This window comes from Triticum dicoccoides, chromosome 3B (genome assembly GCF_002162155.2).
Source record: "Triticum dicoccoides isolate Atlit2015 ecotype Zavitan chromosome 3B, WEW_v2.0, whole genome shotgun sequence".
NCBI lineage: Eukaryota > Viridiplantae > Streptophyta > Magnoliopsida > Poales > Poaceae > Triticum > Triticum dicoccoides.
The window spans coordinates 502,412,485-502,421,370 of NC_041385.1; positions in this window are offsets into that span (position 1 = coordinate 502,412,485).

The window sequence follows — 8,886 nt, forward strand, 5'->3', positions numbered from 1 at the left end:
CTCGGCCATCCCAGACGCCGAGGCGACAAGCGCCGCGCCCGTTGGGTGGGTGCGAGGAGGCGGCAACGGCCCGCGAAACCAGGCGCTCCTGGACGTCCAGGCGAAGCTGTGAGCTGAGGGTGACGCCATTCAGAGCTGCACCAAAGCGCATCTGGCGTCACGAGCAGCTATCCGGGTATGCTTTCTTCTTTGACTTTGTTTTTTCTCTGTGGGGGCGCGCCAACGCACCCACTGGGTGTAGTTCCCGAGTTTCGGGCCGGCTGCTGAGCAGGCGGCCCAGAACTCCATCTGGTGAGCTCCTCATATTTATCTGTCTAAAATACTTGTTACAGGAGTATCACGACCTCCGTGTCACTACCTTCAACTGCAATGTTGAGGAGCTGGGCGGGCGGACCGCCGACTTGTCGGAGAGCCAGAGTGAGTCCTTCTTCTTTTTCGCGGGGGTGCCCTGGCGCACCCGCAGGCTGTAGTCCCCGAGATTCGGCCGACTGCTGAGCAGTCGGGCCAGATCTTCCCGGCGACTTTCTTTGTTGATGACTTAACGTCTTTTTCCTTTTTCGTTCTTCAGAGGCCAACACCACTCTTCAGCAGCAACTGGGCGAGGCCAATACCGCCTTGCGTGCTAAGGGGGAGGAGTGCAGCAAGCTCGCCACCGAGCGCGACCTACTGGCTGCGCAGCTGGCGGAGCAGAAGGAGCTGCTCAAAAAGGCGCAAGACGTGGCGGAGAAGAGAGAGACCGCTCTCCTGGCCGAGTTCGAAAGCGAGCGCTCCTCCTGGACAGACAAGGAGGCGATGCTGACCTCCGGCTTCCATGAGATCGAAGACATCGTCGACGGTGAGTTCCTTTGTTTTCTTTCTTTCTTTGAGCCGCTGACTATAAGTTAGGCCGACTCCTGATTCTGTGTCTTGCTTCTTTGTTGTTTTGGCAGACTTCTTCCCTGGCCACTCGCAGGTGGTCACTCGAGCCATTGAGGCTGATCGCGAGGCGCGGAGGGCAAATGGCGCGGAGATCGTCGCCAACGCCCCCCTGACCATCGACGAGCAGCTCCTGAGCATCGAGACTCGTTTGCGGCCGGCCCATCAGCTGCTGCGCCAGCTTCAACATGGCCAGACATGCCGGCTCTACGCACTCCCAGTCGGACTGCCGATTGGCTGGAGGTCGCGGCTGGCCGTCTCGAGGCCTGGAAGGGTTCCTCGGCCCGGGCTGGAGCGCGCCGGGCCTTGGAATTCGTTAAGGCTTGGTATCCGGGGCTGGACCTGGACCGGCTGGCCGCGTTCTGGTTAGAGGCCCAGGCAGAGCTGGTGGCTGTGGAAGGCGCCCTCGTCGAGCGTGCGGTGGCGATTGCCGATTATACCGACACCAGCGTCTTCGTCCCTGAGCGGGCCGCAAACGGCGAGTAGGTGCCGTCGGAGTGGTTCGGGATGAACCCGGACTACGACGAGGACTCGGCGGAGGTGATCGACTCTAGCACCGAGGAGGAAGGCGAGGCGGAGGACGGAGGCGAGACGGAGGCGCCAGAAGACGGAGCGGACAACCAGCCTTAGCTCGACGGCGCCTCCAGCAACAAGCCGCGTCCAACCGAGCCGGCTGCCGCCGGAGACGATCAAGCCGAGACTGCCCAGCCAGCTGCCCCGGCGCCTGACACCGCCGTCTCCTCCGACCCTCCGAACCCGTCTGTCGCTTCTTAGGCTGCCGTCTTGCCTTTATTTTATCTGCTTTTAATAGTCTTTGAAAAAACTTGTTAATTTGCACAATTCCACCCGCGGGGTGTATTTCGAACTTCTGTTTGAAGATTCGGCCAAGGGCCTATGTTATGTAAATATTTATCCGACTTCTATCTTTCCTTGCTCATCACTCTTTTGGCTTTTTCCTTTGCCGCCTTCCCTCGGTCGCCGCCTTGCCAGACGGACAACCGCTCTGCGGACTGCCGCTGGGTCAAATGCTTGGCTACCTTAGGGAAGGCAAGTACTTGGCCTTTTTAGAGTCTTTTAACAAGTTGGATAGAAGGCGGCAAGCCGACTACTGAAGAGTCGGCTTTGCGAAGAGAGGCTGGAAGCCGGCTTGGGCTATGTTTATGCTTTGAGTCCTTAGCCATTTTTCGTGTGGGAGCCCATTCTTCCTTGCTCTCTGCCCACCAACAGTTGCTCTGCGAACTGCGGCTTCTGACAAGAGATGGCTTAGGCACCGCACACTACTTGTCTGGCTGCAGGAAGCATTTCATAGCGCAAGGCGGCGAGTCCCCGGCCCGACTAGTCGAACCCGGTGCCAAGCGGCGTACCAAAGAACAACATACTCGAAGGCATAATTCTTATCATACAGATGACAAAAAAGGGCAGTCCCTGAGCTCGTCTTGGGGGCCCCAAAGTCTTGGTACTTTAATACAAAGGGTAGCGTGGTACATACTGCATCAACTGTAAAATCTTCGGAGAAGATTTGTGTTCCATGGCCGTTCCTACTCTTTACCGGAGTCGTCTCTCTTGCGAGCTCGGGGCTTCTGAGCGTCGATCAGGTAGTAGGAGTCGTTGCCCAGCACTTTGCTGATGTTGAAGGTCCCTTCCCAAGGCGCCGACAGCTTGTGCTGGCCGGCTGTTCGCTGGATCAGTCGGAGCATAAGGTCGCCCTCTTGGAAAGATCTCGGCCTGACCTTCCTGTTGTAGTATCGGTGCAGGCTCTGCTGGTAGATGCTGGACCGGCTGAGTGCCAACAGCCGGCCCTCTTCCAGCAGATCGACACCGTCTTGACGTGCTTCTTCTGTTTCCTCCTCGGTGTACATGGTAACTCGCGGGGTGTCGAACTCTATGTCCGTTGGGATGACGGCTTCGACACCGTAGACGAGGAAGAAAGGCGTGAAGCCGGTTGACTTGTTTGGAGTCGTGCGCAGACTCCAGAGGACGGCTGGTAGCTCCTCAAGCCAGCAGCCGGCCGAACGCTCGAGTGGTTCGACTAGTCGAGGCTTGATGCCAGATAGGATGAGGCCGTTTGCTCGCTCCACCTGGCCATTTGGCTGCGGATGGGCAACGGACGCTAAGTCCAGTCGGATGCCCTGTGTCGCGCAGAAACGGGCCAAGGCGCCTTTGGAAAAATTTGTGCCATTGTCGGTGATGATGCTGTGTGGTATGCCATACCGAACCGTGATGTCGGCGATGAAAGTCACTGCAGTCGGACCATTCAACTTCTTGATGGGCTTTACTTCTATCCACTTGGTGAACTTGTCCACCGCGACAAGTAGATGAGTTAGGCCGCCTCGTGCCGTCTTGAATGATCCCACCATGTCCAGGCCCCAAACCGCAAAGGGCCAGGCGATGGGGATGGTCTTGAGTGCAGAAGCCGGCTGAAGCGGCTTGGAGCGGAACTTCTGGCACCCCTTGCATTTTTGGACTAATTCCTTGGCCTCTTCTAGGGCAGTTAGCCAGAAGAAACCGTGTCGAAAGGCTTTGGCGACGAGTGCTCTTGAAGCCGCATGTTGGCCGCACTCGCCTTGATGGATGTCTCTGAGAATTGCTTGGCCTTGCTCTGGCTCAACGCAGCGCTGGTAGACACCAGTGACGTTGTGCCCGACCAGCTCTCTGTTGATTATGGTGTAGGCTGCCGCTCGGCGTTGCACTTGCCGAGCCAAGATTTCATCGGTTGGCAACTCTTTGCTCACTAGGAACTTGAGGATGGGCTGGGCCCATGAGGGTGCTGCTATCTCTTCAATTGCCACCACTGCGACTTGGACAAGGGCGGCTGGGCTGGGAGGTGGCGGGCTAGAGTCCGCGGCCGCTTGCTGGATTGACGAAGTCCCCGGGCCGACTGGCGCAGTCCCCGGGCCGACTGGCGCAGTCCCCGGGCCGAGCTCTGGAGTCTTCAGGCTGGTCGCCATAGTCCCTGGGCCGGGTTCTGAAGTCCTCGGGCCGGCTTCGACTGCGGTGCTCTTGGAGCTACTCGTAAGGATTCTTGTGCCGCCTGCTGGGGCTCTTGAGTCGGATCCGACTTCTTCGGGGGGAGCCGACACAAAGATGGAGTCTGATTCTGGTGAAGGCTTGATAGACGGTTGAGGAGGCGCTGAAGGGCGACGCCGGATGGGATTGCTTGGCGGGTGGAGCTGATTCGTGCCAGGAAGTCTGCTTGGTCGTTGTCATTTCTTGGCACGTGAATGAACTCGCACCCCTCGAAATATCCGCTGAGTTGCTGCACCAGGAAGTGGTAGCTTGCCATGTTTGCGTCTTTGGCGTCCCAGTTGGCAGATGACTACTGGACCACCAAATCGGAGTCGCCATAACACAGGATCCGGCGAATGCCGAGTTCTTTGGCAAGCCGGAGCCCGTGAATGAGCGCCTCGTATTCGGTGACGTTGTTGGAGGCGGCGAAATGGATCTGCAGCACATACTTGAGCTTGTCGCCTTTAGGGGAAGTGAGGACAACACCGACTCCCAAGCCGGTGCGCATCTTGGAGCAGTCGAAATGCATCCGCCAATGGGTGGAGTCGAGCGCAGGCGGTTGGTACTGGGTCTCGGCCCAGTCGACAAGGAAGTCGGCCAGTACTTGCGACCTGATGGCGGTGCGGGGCTGGTAGTAGATGGTGTAGGGAGCCAACTCTATGGCCCATTTGGCCACTCGGCCAGAAGCATCTCAGCTCCCGATGATCTCGGCCAGTGGGGCTGTGCAAACCATAGTGATTGGATGCTCTTGAAAGTAAGGCTTCAACTTCTTGGCGGCAAAGTGCACGCCGTAGCACATCTTCTGGTAGTGGGGGTAGTTCTGCTTGGAGGTCGACAGTACTTCGCTCAGGTAATATACCGGTCTCTGGACAGGTAGCGCCTTGCCTTCCTCCTTGCACTCCACTACAATGACTGTGCTGACTACCCGGCTGGTGCCGGCAATGTACAGGAGCATGGGCTCTTTAGGAGTCGGAGCCGCCAGCACGGGGGGACTAGTCAACATCTTCTTCAACTGGAGGAATGCTTCGTCCGCCTTGTGGTTCCACTCGAAAAAGGTGGTCTTCTTCATCAGTTGGTACAAAGGGAGGGCCTTCTCGCCCAGCCGACTGATGAATCGGCTGATTGACGCCAAGCAGCCGATGAACTTCTACACATCTAGCAGTCGGCTGGGTACCTCCATCCTCTCGATGGCCTTGATCTTCATAGGGTTGCACTCTATGCCGCGTTCAGAGACCAGGAAGCCAAGGAGTTGGCCGGCTGGTACTCCGAAGACGCACTTCTCAGGGTTGAGCTTGATCTGGAATCGGCGCAGGTTCTCAAAGGTTTCCTTGAGGTCTTCCAGCAGCGTTCCACGCCTTTCCGTCTTCACCACCACATCGTCTACATAGACGTGGGCATTTCTGCCGAGTTGCTTGAGGAGGCACTTCTGCATGCAACGCTGAAAGGTGGCGCCGGCATTCTTCAAGCCGAACGTCATGGTCAGGTAGCAGAAGGCTCCGAACGGCATGATGAAGGCGGTCTTCAGTCTGTCTGCCGGGTTCAGCTTGATCTGGTGATATCCTGAATATGCATCTAAGAAACTCAACAGCTCGCATCCGGCTGTGGAGTCTATGTAACGCCCTCGATGCGGCTATAGCTCCCACGTGTCGAGGCACGACTTAGAGGCATAACCGCATTGAAAGCAATGTCGCAAGTCAGGCAATCATTACAACATCCCATGTAATATATAATAAAAGGGGGAGATAACATAGTTGGCTTACACTCGCCACGTCACATCAGAGTACATAAATAACATCCATCAAACAAACACTCATGGCCCGACTACGACGCCAAAATAGAAAAGAACCCAACGTGCGACAAGGTCCTGAATCGATAACCCCAACTAGGCACCACTACTGATCATCCGGAAAAGACACATAGTATCGCTGAGAGTCCTCGTCGAACTCCCACTTGAGCTCGTAATCGTCAACTGGAGCAGAAACACCTGGACCTGCATCTGGAGTTGTAGTATCTGTGAGCCACAGGGACTCAGCAATCTCACACCCACGCGATCAAGACTATTTAAGCTCATAGGAATGGATAAGGCAAAAAATATGTGGAGCTGCAGCAAGCGACTAGCATATGTGGTGGCTAACTTATACGCAAAAGAGAGCGAGAAGAGAAGGCGAAGCACGAGCGAGAAGCTAAAGGAACATCCTGCGCAAGCATAACTCCAACACCGTGTCCACTTCCCGGACTCCGCCGAGAAGGGGCCATCACGGTAACACACACGGTTGATTCATTTTAATTAAGTTTAGTTCAAGTAATCTACAACCGGACATTAACAAATTCCCGTATGCCCATAACCGCGGGCACGGCTTTCGAAAGTTCAATCCTTGCAGGGGGGTCCCAACTTAGCCCATGACAAGCTCTCACGGTCAACGAAGGAATAGACCTCCACCCGAGACACACCGATCAGACTCGGCAACCCGGTACAACAAGACAATTCGACAGGTTAAAACAAGACCAGCAACACCGCCCGAATGTGCCGACAAATCCCGATAGGAGCTGCACATATCTCTTTCTCAGGGCACACTCAGATGAGCGCTCCATACAACTAAAACCAAACCTCGAGTTTCCCCGAGGGGGCGCTGCACAGGACTCTAGTTTGGACCAACGCTCAGAGGAGCACTGGCCCGGGGGGGGGGGTTAAAATAAGATGACCTTCGGGCTCCGGAAACCCAAGGGAAAAAGAGGCTAGGTGGCAAATGGTAAAACCAATGTTGGGCATTGCTGGAAAAGCTTTAATCAAGGCGAACTATCAAGGGGTTCCCATTATAACCCAACCGCGTAAGGGACGCAACAATCCGGGAACATAACACCGATATGACGGAAACTAGGGCGGCAAGAGTGGAACAAAACACTAGGAGAGAGGCCGAGCCTTCCACCCTTTACCAAGTATATAGATGCATTAAGACAACATAGCAATATAATGATATCCCAACAAGAAAATAAATGTTCCAACAAGGAACGGCTCCAATCTTCACCTGCAACTAACAACGCTATAAGAAGGGCTGAGCAAAGCGGTAACATTGCCAATCAACGGTTTGCTAGGACAATGGTGGGTTAGAGGATCAACATGGCAATTGGGAGGCTGACAAGCAAAAGGTAGGCATCGTAGCAGTGGCAAAGCAAAAGAGCGAGCAAACTAGCATAGCAAAGATAGTAGTGATTTCGAGGGTATGACCATCTTGCCTGCACAGTTGTCAGAGTTGACTAGATCCTCGCAAGCAAACTCAACGGGCTCCTCGGTAGCGAACTCGTCTCCCGGCTCTACCCAACAAGACAAACAAGCAACAAGGATACAATCAACCACGGGCAAGACCAAGCAATATGATGAAATGACGATATGCTATGCGGGATGCGATGCGGGATGCAAAATGCAAGATATGACAGGAAATGCATGAACCTAGCATCAACTTGGAAAACCAAGTGTGCCACTGGATAGAGGGGATGAAATCGCTTGAAAACGATATAAAGATCATTGGAATCGGAGCTACGGTTTGGAAATGGCAAGCGTTTTAAGATATGACACCGGTCTGCGATTTACAGCAAGTAGGCATCTAAATGCAACGAAAAGAACATGCTACAGCCACCAAACATGAAAACAAAATACATGGCAGTGATGTACACAAGATGGTTAACAAAAGACTAGCACTGAGCCATGGGCAAATTCATCCATTAAGAGGTTCAAACAAGCATGGAAAAAATGAATATGCAAAACAGATTCCAGACTTAGTGAAATTAACACTAGTCTGAAATTTCAGATCACGATGCTCTCTTCGGAGCAGCAAAACAACATGATAGAAAACCTGAACATGACAAGTAAGAACATGGCATGGAGCTACTCAACAAGCTTAACAAAACACCCAAAGTGACCTGGGGCCAAAAGGGTTCACAAAATACTCTACCGAGCTCACGAACATAGCTCGAACACAATCAGTTTTCAGACTTAGTGAAAACTGAGACATGCTGAAATTTAACTCACGAAGGCATGTAAACGAGCTCGATGCACTCACTACGGTGCAAGTCATGGCAAGGAAAGCATATAACCAGCAAGAAGGCACAATGTGCTAGCTACACATGGCAAGAACGAAGGCATATCATGCATGGAACACTAACGGTAGCATCGGCAAAATCGCAAACAAGTTGACGATCTGCCCAGATTAACAACGAAGCAAAAGTTGAGCTAGATTGAGTCAACCTAGAGCACTCCACATATGACAACAAAGACATGGATGGATAGAGCATAACATAAATATCAAAACTCCCTTACTGATCATCCTCAAAAGAGGCACGGATCACTAGGAAACAAGCTGGACATATAGCATCATGAACTAAAATATCCCAGACTTAGTGAAAATCACTAAGTCCCTGAAATCTGCAATCTCAGGTACCTCTCTTCGCAAGCTTGCACAAGACAACACACACATCCTAAAAATGCATGGGTGGCACCTCTGGAAAGAAGACAAAATGCTTAACAATTCATCCCAAAGGGGCACAGGCATATCATGCACGAATTAAACATGGCAAAAATGACAAAAGTGCATGATGAACTAACGGATCTGCGATTTAACTCACGAAGCCTCCTTCTAACAGAATTTTGGGTATCAAGATGACCTAAAATGCAAAAGATACAATGGAAAGAAATGATGTACATGTCGAGGCGAAGATTTTGATATATCATATGCCCAAAACGGAGCTACGGTTGCGGAGATACAAGCAGTCAAAGATATCACGAAAATTAAGGTTTCGGGGGAGAGAGGTCAACCCAGATCTAGATCCAGTGGCACGGATTACGAGGCGGCCGGGGCACTGTAGCACGAGTCGCCGGAGGAGCTCGTCGCCGGAGCCGGTGGAGGAGGGGAGGCCGGCGAGGCGGCGGGGAGAGGCCGGGGTGGGGCCGGGGAAGACCAGTGGCGGCGC